This window comes from Rhipicephalus sanguineus, chromosome 6 (assembly GCF_013339695.2).
Source record: "Rhipicephalus sanguineus isolate Rsan-2018 chromosome 6, BIME_Rsan_1.4, whole genome shotgun sequence".
In the NCBI taxonomy this organism is placed as follows: domain Eukaryota; kingdom Metazoa; phylum Arthropoda; class Arachnida; order Ixodida; family Ixodidae; genus Rhipicephalus; species Rhipicephalus sanguineus.
In genome coordinates this window covers 131572008-131583467 of record NC_051181.1, presented here as the reverse complement: position 1 = coordinate 131583467, position 11460 = coordinate 131572008, and the positions used below count along the sequence as shown (strand labels likewise).

General features: G+C 45.6%; 1 long non-coding RNA gene across 1 annotated transcript; it reads right to left on the bottom strand.

Annotated features, from left to right (window-relative positions):
- Nucleotides 1–237: 237 nt before the first annotated feature.
- LOC125759029 (uncharacterized) lies at nucleotides 238–1415 on the bottom strand. The gene is made up of 3 exons (XR_007416592.1): nucleotides 1032–1415; nucleotides 721–905; nucleotides 238–528 (listed from the first exon to the last, which is right to left on the bottom strand). It is a non-coding gene; the product is annotated as an uncharacterized LOC125759029 (long non-coding RNA).
- Nucleotides 1416–11460: the final 10045 nt, after the last annotated feature.

Here is an 11460-nt window from a genome sequence, read left to right as displayed (position 1 = left end):
AAGTGGGTGCAACCTTGTGCCGTTCCTTCTGTATTACACTTAAAAAAAAAAATTGGAGGTGACCCTAATCGTTAAAGAACTACTGACACGAAATTGAAGTATTTTCAGCATGTTGCTCTAAATAAAATCACTGGTGTCGAGGACCCTAAAAACAGTGTCATAGTGCTTGGGAATGCATTTAATGTATTTTTAATACTGCTACCTTTAAAAAATACTTTCGGTTTTGGTATCAAGGGGGCGGCTTCACAGTGACGTGTCAACACAAGTCTGACGTAACGGGAAGGTGGCAGCTCGCGAAATACTAGCACCGGCTCTTGTCATACTTATTTTATTTATTTCAAAGTACCTTACAGGCCCCATGGGGGGGGGGGGCATTGAGTAAGGGGGCCAATACATATATACACCTCAAACTGGAAAAAAAATACAAAAGAAACAATTGAGTAACGGGGGCAATACATATATACACCTCAAACTGGAAAAAAATACAAAAGAAACAATTGACTAAGGGGGGGCAATACATATATACACCTCAAACTGGAAAAAAAATGCAAAAGAAACAATTGAGTAACGGGGGCAGTACATATATACACCTCAAACTGGAAAAAAATACAAAAGAAACAATTGACTAGGGGGGGGGGGGGCAATACATATATACACCTCAAACTGGAAAAAAAAAAAATACAAAAACAATTGAGTAAGGGGGGCAATACATATATACACCTCAAACTGGAAAAAAAATACAAAAGAAACAATTGAGTAAGGGGGGCAATACATATATACACCTCAAACTGGAAAAAAATAAAAAAGAAACAATTGACTAAGGGGGGCAATACATATATACACCTCAAACTGGAAAAAAAATACAAAAGAAACAATTGAGTAAGGGGGGCAATACATATATACACCTCAAACTGGAAAAAAATACAAAAGAAGCAATTGACTAAGGGGGGGCAATACATATATACACCTCAAACTGGAAAAAAAAATACAAAAGAAACAATTTGAGTAAGTAAGTCAATACATATATACACCTCAAACTGGAAAAAAAATACAAAAGAAACAATTGAGTAAGGGGGGCAATACATATATACACCTCAAACTGGAAAAAAATACAAAAGAAACAATTGACTAAGGGGGGCAATACATATATATACCTCAAACTGGAAAAAAAATACAAAAGAAACAATTGAGTAAGGGGGGCAATACATATATACACCTCAAACTGGAAAAAAATACAAAAGAAACAATTGACTAAGGGGGGGCAATACATATATACAGCTCAAACTGGAAAAAAAATACAAAAGAAACAATTCCAAAATAAGTCAAACAACAAGCATCAACATGTACAAAAGTTCAACATGTACAAAACAACAAGCATCAATATGTACAAAAGATTCACGCATGGTAACCGTGAACGAAACTGCATTTCCCGCACATGGATGTGGCAATCACAAAAACGGACCAATGAATTGCGATACGGCATCTACTTGCTGAGGTTTGTGAAGTGGCTTGATAAGATATGACGGAATGTGTCAAAGTTTGTCTGGGATGCAATGTCGTCAGGCAAACTGTTCCACAGACGGATAGCACGTGGAAGTGCGGACTGACTGAACGCGTTTGTTGAGCCGTATACACGGGAATAGCTCAGATGATTGTGTAGTCTACGTGAAGTGAGATATGGTTTTTGCAGACCAGTAACGGTGATTCGGGGGGAATGTGTAATTATGTGAAAGAATGACAGCAAGGCAATGTCGCGACGAATGTTCAAGAGTGGGAGTGAAAGTTCCTGTTTTATTTGTGATATACTGGAATGCGGACTGTAGTTATTGGCAATGAAGCGGCTTGCTCTATTCTGGATTCTTTCCAATGAATCAATTAAGTATTTTTGATGGGGAGACCAAATCGAACAGGCATATTCTAGTTGAGGGTGAACCAGTGTTAAGTAAGATCATATGTTGTCATTCGCACGTGGTTCACGTAAAATGATGAGTGAATTGTTGTCCAGCGACTCCGACAGCGATTTCTGCTATTTATGCTGCATGCAGGACGCAGATTTCGCAAGCCCTGTGATTGGGGTACTATCCTGGACATCGTCAAATTCCGCCATCTTGTCTTACCTTCACTTACTGCGAGTTGCGCATTACACTTCACCCTCTGACCGCATTATGTAACACCCCTCATAAAGTAGGCTCCTTGATACGCCCCTGTTCCCTCTTCACGATTATGGCGACGTCACTACGGATAAGCATAAAAAAAGAAAGAAGGCAAGATGACGGCCACCGAAGGATGCACCAATGAGATTCATCACCGACAACCCTATCACTATAAGCACGTTTATTTATCAGCTCGGCCGCGTGTGTAGCGTAGCGCTGTTCTATGCATAAAGCGCGCTTTTAATAAACAACCTCATCACGTCCTGCTGCCTTTCGCCAATTAGCCGGCGCCGCGTTGTGCGACACTGCTTTCAAATGCGCGTAGCTTTGTAGAAACGAAAACAGCTAACTGTAGCGAGTTTAGCGGCGGAGCACCGAGAAACCACGCTGCTCTGGCCGCAAGCGTGCTGCACGGTTTTATTAAGGCAAAAGCCTTAGATCCCTCATCACACACAAAATTTGACCGTCGGCGTCACGCGTCGGTGGCGTCTCGCGTCCCATGGCATCGGGACGAATGATGCAAAAAAACATCACGAGATGACGGCACCGTATGATGTCACAATGACGTCACAAATCGCCAAAATCTGTGACGTCACGTCACATGATGACGTCGTCACATTTCATCGTAGCTTGGTCAGCGGTGGTCTGATCACGGAGCCAATGCAAAACCAGGCGAGGTGCCTCCAATGTTGAAGGCAGTTCAAAACCACGTTAGGTGCAGAAAGCTTTCGAGGGGTGGTGGTGCAGCATCAATACTTCGACTGCGAGGAAAGAGAAGATGGCTTTCGCCAGGGGCGTAGCCAAGGGGGGGTTGGGGGGGTTCAACCCCCCCCCCCCGAAATTTTTCAGTTTTTGCTTGGGTCTATATACACGCACACATACAAACACACACACGATCATACATAAAGTATGGTGACCCCCCCCCCCCCCCCCCCCCCGAAAAAAATTTCTGGCTACGCCCCTGGCTTTCGCTTTCGAGCAACGACACCTAGACAAGCTTCGTAGTTTGTCTAGGTGGCGTTGCTTCGAGTCGTGTTGAGTAAATGCATAAGGAACCCTGCGAGATTTTAGTCGATAACCCGAACGCGCCTCGCCTCGTCGTGCAGTATCACCAGAGCATCGCGGATTTGTGGAACGCACGTCGCTTGCAGGAAGCTCGTCGTCGCCGCGTCGAACCAATAGGCTACTCATATCGCACCCGTGTTAGGTCCGTGTTGAAGTAGGTACGAAGGACATACCCTTGGCAAACGCGCACGCACATGTATCGAAAGCGGCCCTGCAGTGACAATGTAAGCCGAGTAACGACGCGCTGCACGGAACTAGCATATGATGATGGCCTCCATTCGGCCGTGCTGCGTTTCAATGAAACCGCAGTGCAAATTTTCGTTCAGTAGCTGATCGTGGTACAGATGTGCACACATGCATCGCAGAAAGCCGATACGTGTGTGCCTGCAGCCGTTGTGTGTTCCGGACACTGTAAATAAGGTTTTGAAATGTGCCTTGGCATTGCCAGCTCGCACTGTCCGACGGTCGTGCGAAAGTTGGTTGGTTGGTTGTTCCTTGGCAGCCTGGCGCAACCCACTGCGGGAAATCGGCCATGAAACGGGCGGCACCTTATTTTAGAGATGAAATTGTTTTATAATTCGAATATGTTTACAAAGGGGTAGTTAAAGAAAAACTCAAAAAGCGGCATCTTTTCTGCGCTTTGACAAAGAGAATGAAAACACAATTTAGTGGGCATTTTCGGCAAAAATTCTAATATGACCGCGTAATAAAGTTCGTTAGCATGTTGTAATTAAAACCGCGCAAAAAAAAAACGACTTGGTAGCTTATTTTTGCACACCTCTAAAAACGAGCCCATACACAACCGACTTACAACCACTTTTCGCGGCGCTTTCGAGGTCGTTCCTGAAGACAAGTTTGTCCATGTATTTATGCTATTGTAATCATCTAGCACTTACCATCATTGTGGCTGACATTATCTCGGCTGCTCTTGTGGGAGACAGTGGGATTAGTTTGATATCTCGCCGTTGGTGGGCGTTTTGGCCCTAGTTGTCCTCAATGGTTCATTTCGGGCACACGCTTTGATTTCGTTTAAGCAGGAAGGGGGCCCAACAATCTTGATACTGGGGGTTGACGCCAAATCCCATAACGTAGAACCTGCACTCGAAATATACTTCTTGTCTGTAATAGTAGACCTCGAGACTGTAGTGGTTACCCTCAAAGGTCTGTATAGTGTTGATGAAGACACTATACCGGCACACGAGCGAGCTACGTCTTGTTTGCAGCGGTAGAACAGATTGTAGTGGTGTGGTTCCTCTCGAAGGCCTGTATGGTGTTGATGAAGACATTATACCGGCATTAGAGAGATCTGCGTCTAGTCTGCAATGGCAGGTCAGACTGTAGTGGATACTCTCGAGGGCTTGCATGGTGTTGATGAAGACACTATACCGGCACTCGAGCGATCTACGTCTCGTCTGCAGTGATAGATCAGATTGTAGTGGTGTGGTTCCTCTCGAAGGCCTGTATGGTGTTGATGAAGACATTATACCGGCATTAGAGAGATCTGCGTCTAGTCTGCAATGGTAGGCCAGACTGTGGTGGATACTCTCGAGGGCTTGCATGGTGTTGATGAAGACACTATACCGGCACTCGAGCGATCTACGTCTCGTCTGCAGTGATAGATCAGATTGTAGTGGTGTGGTTCCTCTCGAAGGCCTGTATGGTGTTGATGAAGACATTATACCGGCATTAGAGAGATCTGCGTCTAGTCTGCAATGATAGACCAGACTGTGGTGGATACTCTCGAGGGCTTGCATGGTGTTGATGAAGACACTATACCGGCACTCGAGCGATCTACGTCTCGTCTGCAGTGATAGATCAGATTGTAGTGGTGTGGTTCCTCTCGAAGGCCTGTATGGTGTTGATGAAGACATTATACCGGCATTAGAGAGATCTGCGTCTAGTCTGCAATGATAGACCAGACTGTGGTGGATACTCTCGAGGGCTTGCATGGTGTTGATGAAGACACCATACCGGCACTCGAGCGATCTACGTCTCGTCTGCAGTGATAGCACAGATTGTAGTGGTGTGGTTACTCTCGAAGGCCTGCATGGTGTTGATGAAGACATTATACCGGCATTAGAGAGATCTACGTCTTGTCTGCAATGATAGACCAGAATGTAGTGGATACTCTCGAAGACTTGTATAGTGTACTATACTGGTACTAGAGATCTTCACAAAGCACGCCCATTTCGCGAAATAGAATTGCTTCCCAGCAATCATGAACTCCAGATCTTAATGTGGCAACGCGTAATAATTTTAGTTAGGGGCCTTGGGGTTTCATGCGATGGGGGATGATTGGGTTTTCAATCATCCCCCCCCCCCCGAAATTTTTCAGTTTTGCTTTCGTATATATACACGCACACATACAAACGCACGCACGAACATACATAAAGTATGGTTGAACCCCCCCCCCCCGAAAAATATTTCTGGCTACGCCTCTGCCTCGTAGCAATCGGTAATCACCGTGCTTAGGTGATTTTCACACCGTGCAAAGAGAACTGCGAGAGGCGTAGTAACCCACGAAGGCCTTATGGCGTTGAATGAAAAGCTCCTGGATGAGTGGAAGTTCGAAAATATAATCCACGTGGAACGTGCCATCATCAGGCGTCACAGCATCGAAATGCCGAGAAAGCCTTTAGTACTCACATTTAGTTTTACTACTTCACCTAGCACCTTATAAGGCGACTCGATCAAGCTTTATGTCAGACTACATCAAAACCCGCGACATTCTTCAAATGTCAGAACTTTCATCAGGCATCGCAATACTCCCGATGGCTGCTAACCTGTGCAAAATGCGGTACCAAGGAACAATCTGCTGACGATTGCAATGAGACCCATTGCACGAACTGCGATGGTGGGCACCCGGCATAATCTTGCTTAGCCTGTAAGAAAGAAAAAGGAACATATTTCGGAGGGGAGCGCCGAAGTAGTTCGGAAGAAAGTGCACAGGACAGGAAAGTGGATCGCTTACAACTAAGTCGGACTCACCAACACTCAGATCAACCCATGAGCCTGAGTCTGAGCGAGTCCGGTTAAGGAAAATTTTGATAAATCTTAGTCTGAGTGAGTCCGGTCGGGGAAAATTTTGGTGAGTGAGTCCGAGCGAGTCGGTTTGAGGAAAACTTGAGTCTGAGTACGATTGAGTCAGGTTGAAGTTCTTTTCGCAATGCTGTAATTTGCCTTGGGTGACAAACACTCTCCAAAATGTACGTCAGCTTGAGCGAACTAAGCTTCTGCAGCACCTTATAAATAAACATGCCATACTGTCTCCGGCATTCACATACTTTCTGATGACACTGTCTGCAGGATAAGCACTGGTTACATTTGGCGGTCTTAGAGAAAGTGCGATATGGGAAGTGAAAAAAAAAAAGCACGTGCGACGAGCACAAAGCACGCACTTCTTCATCCCATCTCCAGCGGAAGCAATACTGAACATTCTTGGTGAAACAGTGCGAACAACGGAATAACAGAAGACACAGCTGGGACAAGGCACTTACTATCAACTGGCTTCTTTATTGGAAACAGCAGAGCACTCTAACTCGGATCGAGCTACGAGTCTCAGTGAGTCCGGTTGAGGAAAATGTCGTTGAGTCTGAGCTGAGTGAGCCCTCAGTGAAAAATGAATTTTAAGCAGTGAGAGCACTTCAGGGGCCCAGGCTGCCGTATGCTGTCGTAGCTTTGCGTAACGCATGCAAAACCACGATCTGTAGCATATTGAGCGCGCCTCTTGTTCTTCGAGCGCCTGATGATGATATTAAGTGCGGTGCACTTCAGGGGCCAGGGCTGTCGTATGCGGTCGTCTCTTGGCGTAACGCAGGCAGAACCACGTATAAAAATAGAAAAAAGAGGAAGCAAGCAAGACAAAGAAAGAAAGAAAGAAAGAAAGAAAGAAAGAAAGAAAGAAAGAAAGAAAGAAAGAAAGAAAGAAAGGGAAAAATAGGAAGAAAATTAGAAACAGCAAGAAGAGAAAGAAAAAGATAGAGAGCTAGGAAGAAATAAATAGAAATAAAGAGGCTAAAAAAGACAGAAAAAATAAAAAAGGAGGAAAAGAAAGAAAGAGAGGAGAAAAGAAAGAGGAAACCGAAAAGAAACAAAGAAGGCCGCCCAGCTCTGCACTTCCTTCAGGCTTAGCACCAGTAGTGCGAAGAGTCGTAGTCAGCTCCAGTTCTTTTACAGACCCATCTTTACAGCTCATGTTACCATGCAAAATCTTCCCAACACGAAAGTTAATGCGCAAGCGCAGCCACAGTAAACTTTATTTCCACTCTAACAAGAGTTCATAAATGTTGCCATCTCTCAGAAAAGTGCGATATCAAAGCTAAACATAAGATAGCTGGGAAGGGGTCCATTGATTTTTTTTTAGCTGAATCATTCAATTCCTTCAAGATCAAATTTCCTTTCCAGTAGTTAAGTGATCTAACATTTATGCTCATCACACATTCATGTCAGGTCATACCAAGTTAATGAAACGGCCAGGAGATACCGAAGACTTAGGCGGCATAATGGATGGATGGATGGACGGACGAACAGAACGGAATGACCGACCACCGTCGCTTTTTTGTCGAGGTGTCTAAGGCATTAATATATAACTCTTCACTTTAGTCACAACCTTCAGTTTCATACTAATTTGCCGAAACGTTTATACTAATTGTTGTTTGTACTAATTTCTAACTTTATGACTCCAATTTCAATTATGGCATACGTTAATGTCCACTCTTTCATATTCAAACCTCAGCCAAATTCATTCCATCTGTTTATTTTTTATTTTATAAGAGTTTTTGGACAACTTGCACTGACGCCTAACTGGGTGGTCTGGAAGAGAGCAAAGAGTATATCACTCGGTACTCGTGTCACTAATAAAAAAAGGTGGGAGCATACAGCCGTGGTCAGCTTTCAAACGGCAACATTTCTGACGTCTTTGTTTACAGTTATCGTTGCCTACGACGAACCAAACAACACCTTGGAATGCACGAAGCCCTAAATGCAAAAATAAATAACCGATAACCGCGATAACATTTCGTCGCAGGAAAGTTCACTGCTGCCATGGTTGCCGTTGGTGCCTACTTTGCGCCAAATGGGCTACTTTAGGACCCGCCTTGCTGCGAAAATTTCAGGTTGGAGCTATGGGGCTACATTGAACCCCTCAGTTTTGAAGCATTTGGTTGCCAATTTTGTTATAATTTGCAGGTAAAAAAAAACAAGCAAGCAAGCCTAAAAACCACTTAATGTTTTCGACCTTTTCTGTCGTCAGCCGATGCGCGCGCATGTCGTCGCCCCAGCAACAAGCTGGTACGCATCGAGGCACCCCCACGCAACGCATGGTGCGCCTCCAAAGACGGAATGACGAAGTTGCGCGCATGTTGGCAAACGCATGCCTAGCGCGCTGCTCACGCTGCCCGCTGTCTATTCTGACGTTAGGTTCTGATGGTGACAGCACAGTGCGTGCGAACTCGACAACAAGTCAAAATTCGCACCCAAATGAAGTTGGTCTGTCATTATGGTAAATCTAGTAACGAATTTCTGTCTGCGTGCCCAAAGAAAAACTGCTTCAATGTTTAATGTTCCCACTGACTTGTTGCCTGGAATCATATTGCCGCGAGTGTTTATTTTTTATGTATTCGGGTTTGAACAACGCTTGGCGCAGACCGCACCGCAGTGTTTGAGAAGCTTCGCGATTGTAGTAGATAATTTGGTAAGATTGCGCGCAGGACGCGAATAGTCAAGCTTATTCCAGAGCTTGCACGACCACCAGTCATAAGGCTGGGAAGTTCGATGCGTGATGTATAAAAGACGGCGCGTCCCAGCGATGATCAGATTATCGACGGCCGACGCCCTGTTCGCCGCTATAAGTGTGCAGCGTCTGTTGCTTGTAGTAATTTTCGTTGCCCGGGCACAAGTTCGTCCAAATAAAAACTTTCGTCTTGAGCCTGCCGACCAATGCCTTCGTCAACGTCACTACTGCGTGACATTTGGTGGAGGTGCTGCTTCGTACATGATCCGGACGCCTCCGCGAAGTGCGCCAGAGTACGGGCTCCTTCCGGACAACGCCAGACAAGCCGAGACCCTGACCTCGACCAAGCGACGATGACTGCTCCTGTGCCGCCTGCACCGATTTTGCTCCGGCAACCGAGGGTGCCGCCAACTTTCCGCGGTTTCATAACTCGAAGACCCGGAAACCTGAGTTGAAACCTACGACCGTGTCGCCGCCTTTAACAACTGGAACAGCGAAGACAAGCTGCGCCCTGCCTGCTTCTACCTGGAAGATGTGGCAAGAACCTGGTTTGAAAATCGGGAGTCCTCACTCCAAACCTAGGATCTATTCTGCAGCGCATTCGTGGACACGTTCACAAGCGTCGTCCGCAAGGAAGGGGCTGCTTCTTTGCTGGAGACACGGGTGCAGCTACCAAAGGAAAACGTCACCATCTTCACGGAAGAGATGACCCGACTTTTCCGCCAGGCCGACAGGAAGCCTGTGCATGTCCATAGTGGATGCTTGGCGTCTGCGTCAATCATTGGAAGGAAGAAAGGGGGGAGGGGGGGGAACGTAGCGCCCAGTGGTAGTGTAGGCCCTACTAAAAACTACGTAGAGCTGACAGCCGTTATAATGAACGGTCGACTCCTCTTGAATCATACGCGTCCGTTTCATATGCACCGTAGGTAAGGAAGAACCAATGCTCACCTTCGCTTACCCTCTTCTTACCTGTGTAAAAATGCATCATGGCAGTTGCGTCAGAAAAATAAGCACGGGGAATCGGGAGACTCGTTAGATCTACGCCTAGTTTTTCGCGGGATTCACCCATTCATTCATTAGTTCATTGAATTTTCATAAAGGCGCGGGACGCCGAGTGTTCATATTTTGGCCACATTGGCTCAACGAAATTTCCTTAAACTTGGTACGTTAAGTCTATGGCCCCCTCAGAAGACAATGTACTTCATTTTTACCGATTAGAAACTCCGTAGGCCCTCGCAGACGCCGTCAAAATTTATGACGTCACGGCGACTGTGCGGGAACATCAAGGTGGCATCGCCACCCGTGTTTTTGTTTTTGCGCGTTTTCTTGCTTACGAAGCGTCTTCTCAAAGCAAGCGTAGTGCTTTGATATCGTGAAAGAGTAATTTATTTATGCGAGAAAAAAATTCTCTTTGGTGTCTCTTTAAGAAGCCTGACACCACCAGAAATGACAACAGGACAACGTATCCTTTACAATAAACACGTCACTATGCAATAGGATTCGTAAAAGAGCATATTATTAGCAAATCAGGCTGGTTATTTTTATACATTTTATATTCTGTACATGCAAATCGTGGGGCCGTTTTGGAAATACACGTGCGTATGTAGCCGATTCCCTTTAACGCTGGTTTCTCCACAATAGGAGCCTTTGTAAGGAGAAGCTTGCTTCTGTAATCTACTGTTTACAGCAGGAAAAACTTGGCAGGAATTAGATTACTTTTCTCTCTGATGAGCATTACTAATCTGTAATGAGCAATGTTAAACATTGCTAATCTTGTTTTCTTTCGGGCTCGCCCCACGGGGCACTAAGGGCGGGAGGGGGTATTGGAGTGCTTCGCCCCCCTTTCCCCTAGTTTCAGCGAGTGCGTCCAAGGGGAAACCAGAGCCGCGGACATCGCAGTACAGGTTCAAAAGGGCAAATAAACGGCTTGCCAACGTGACGAGCAGAGATAAGAGCTACCGGACGTTCCTTGCATGACACAAAGAAAATCGCGGCGGGGCCCGCAGATCTTATCCATGACGAATTGGTCAACGGAATATTTCAGTCTCGCTTCTGCGCAACTTCAAGATTTACGCGAAAGATCCCATCTCGAGGCATAGAAGAAGCATCGCTTCAATTTTTGCGTTTTTGTGGCATTCTGGTTTAGTACAGCGCAGAATTTCTAGCCTGCCGAAGCACTATATCGGTGCCTTTTGTTGAGTAGATATCTTGGGTTGATAGGAGGATTTTTTTTTAATGACATAACGCGTTCACCCGCCACGGTGGTCTAATGGCTATGGTGCTCGACTGCTGACCCGAAGGTGGCGGGATCGAATCCCGGATGTGGCGGTCACATTTCAATGGAGGCGATATGCTTGAGGCCCATGTGCTTAGATTTATAGGTGTACGTTAAAGAACACCAGATGGTCAAAATTTCTGGAGCCCTCCACTAGGTCGTCCCTCATAAATCGCGGTTTTGGGACGTAAAATCCCAACAACAACAACAAAAAATTGACGAAGCTTGCACTAAGC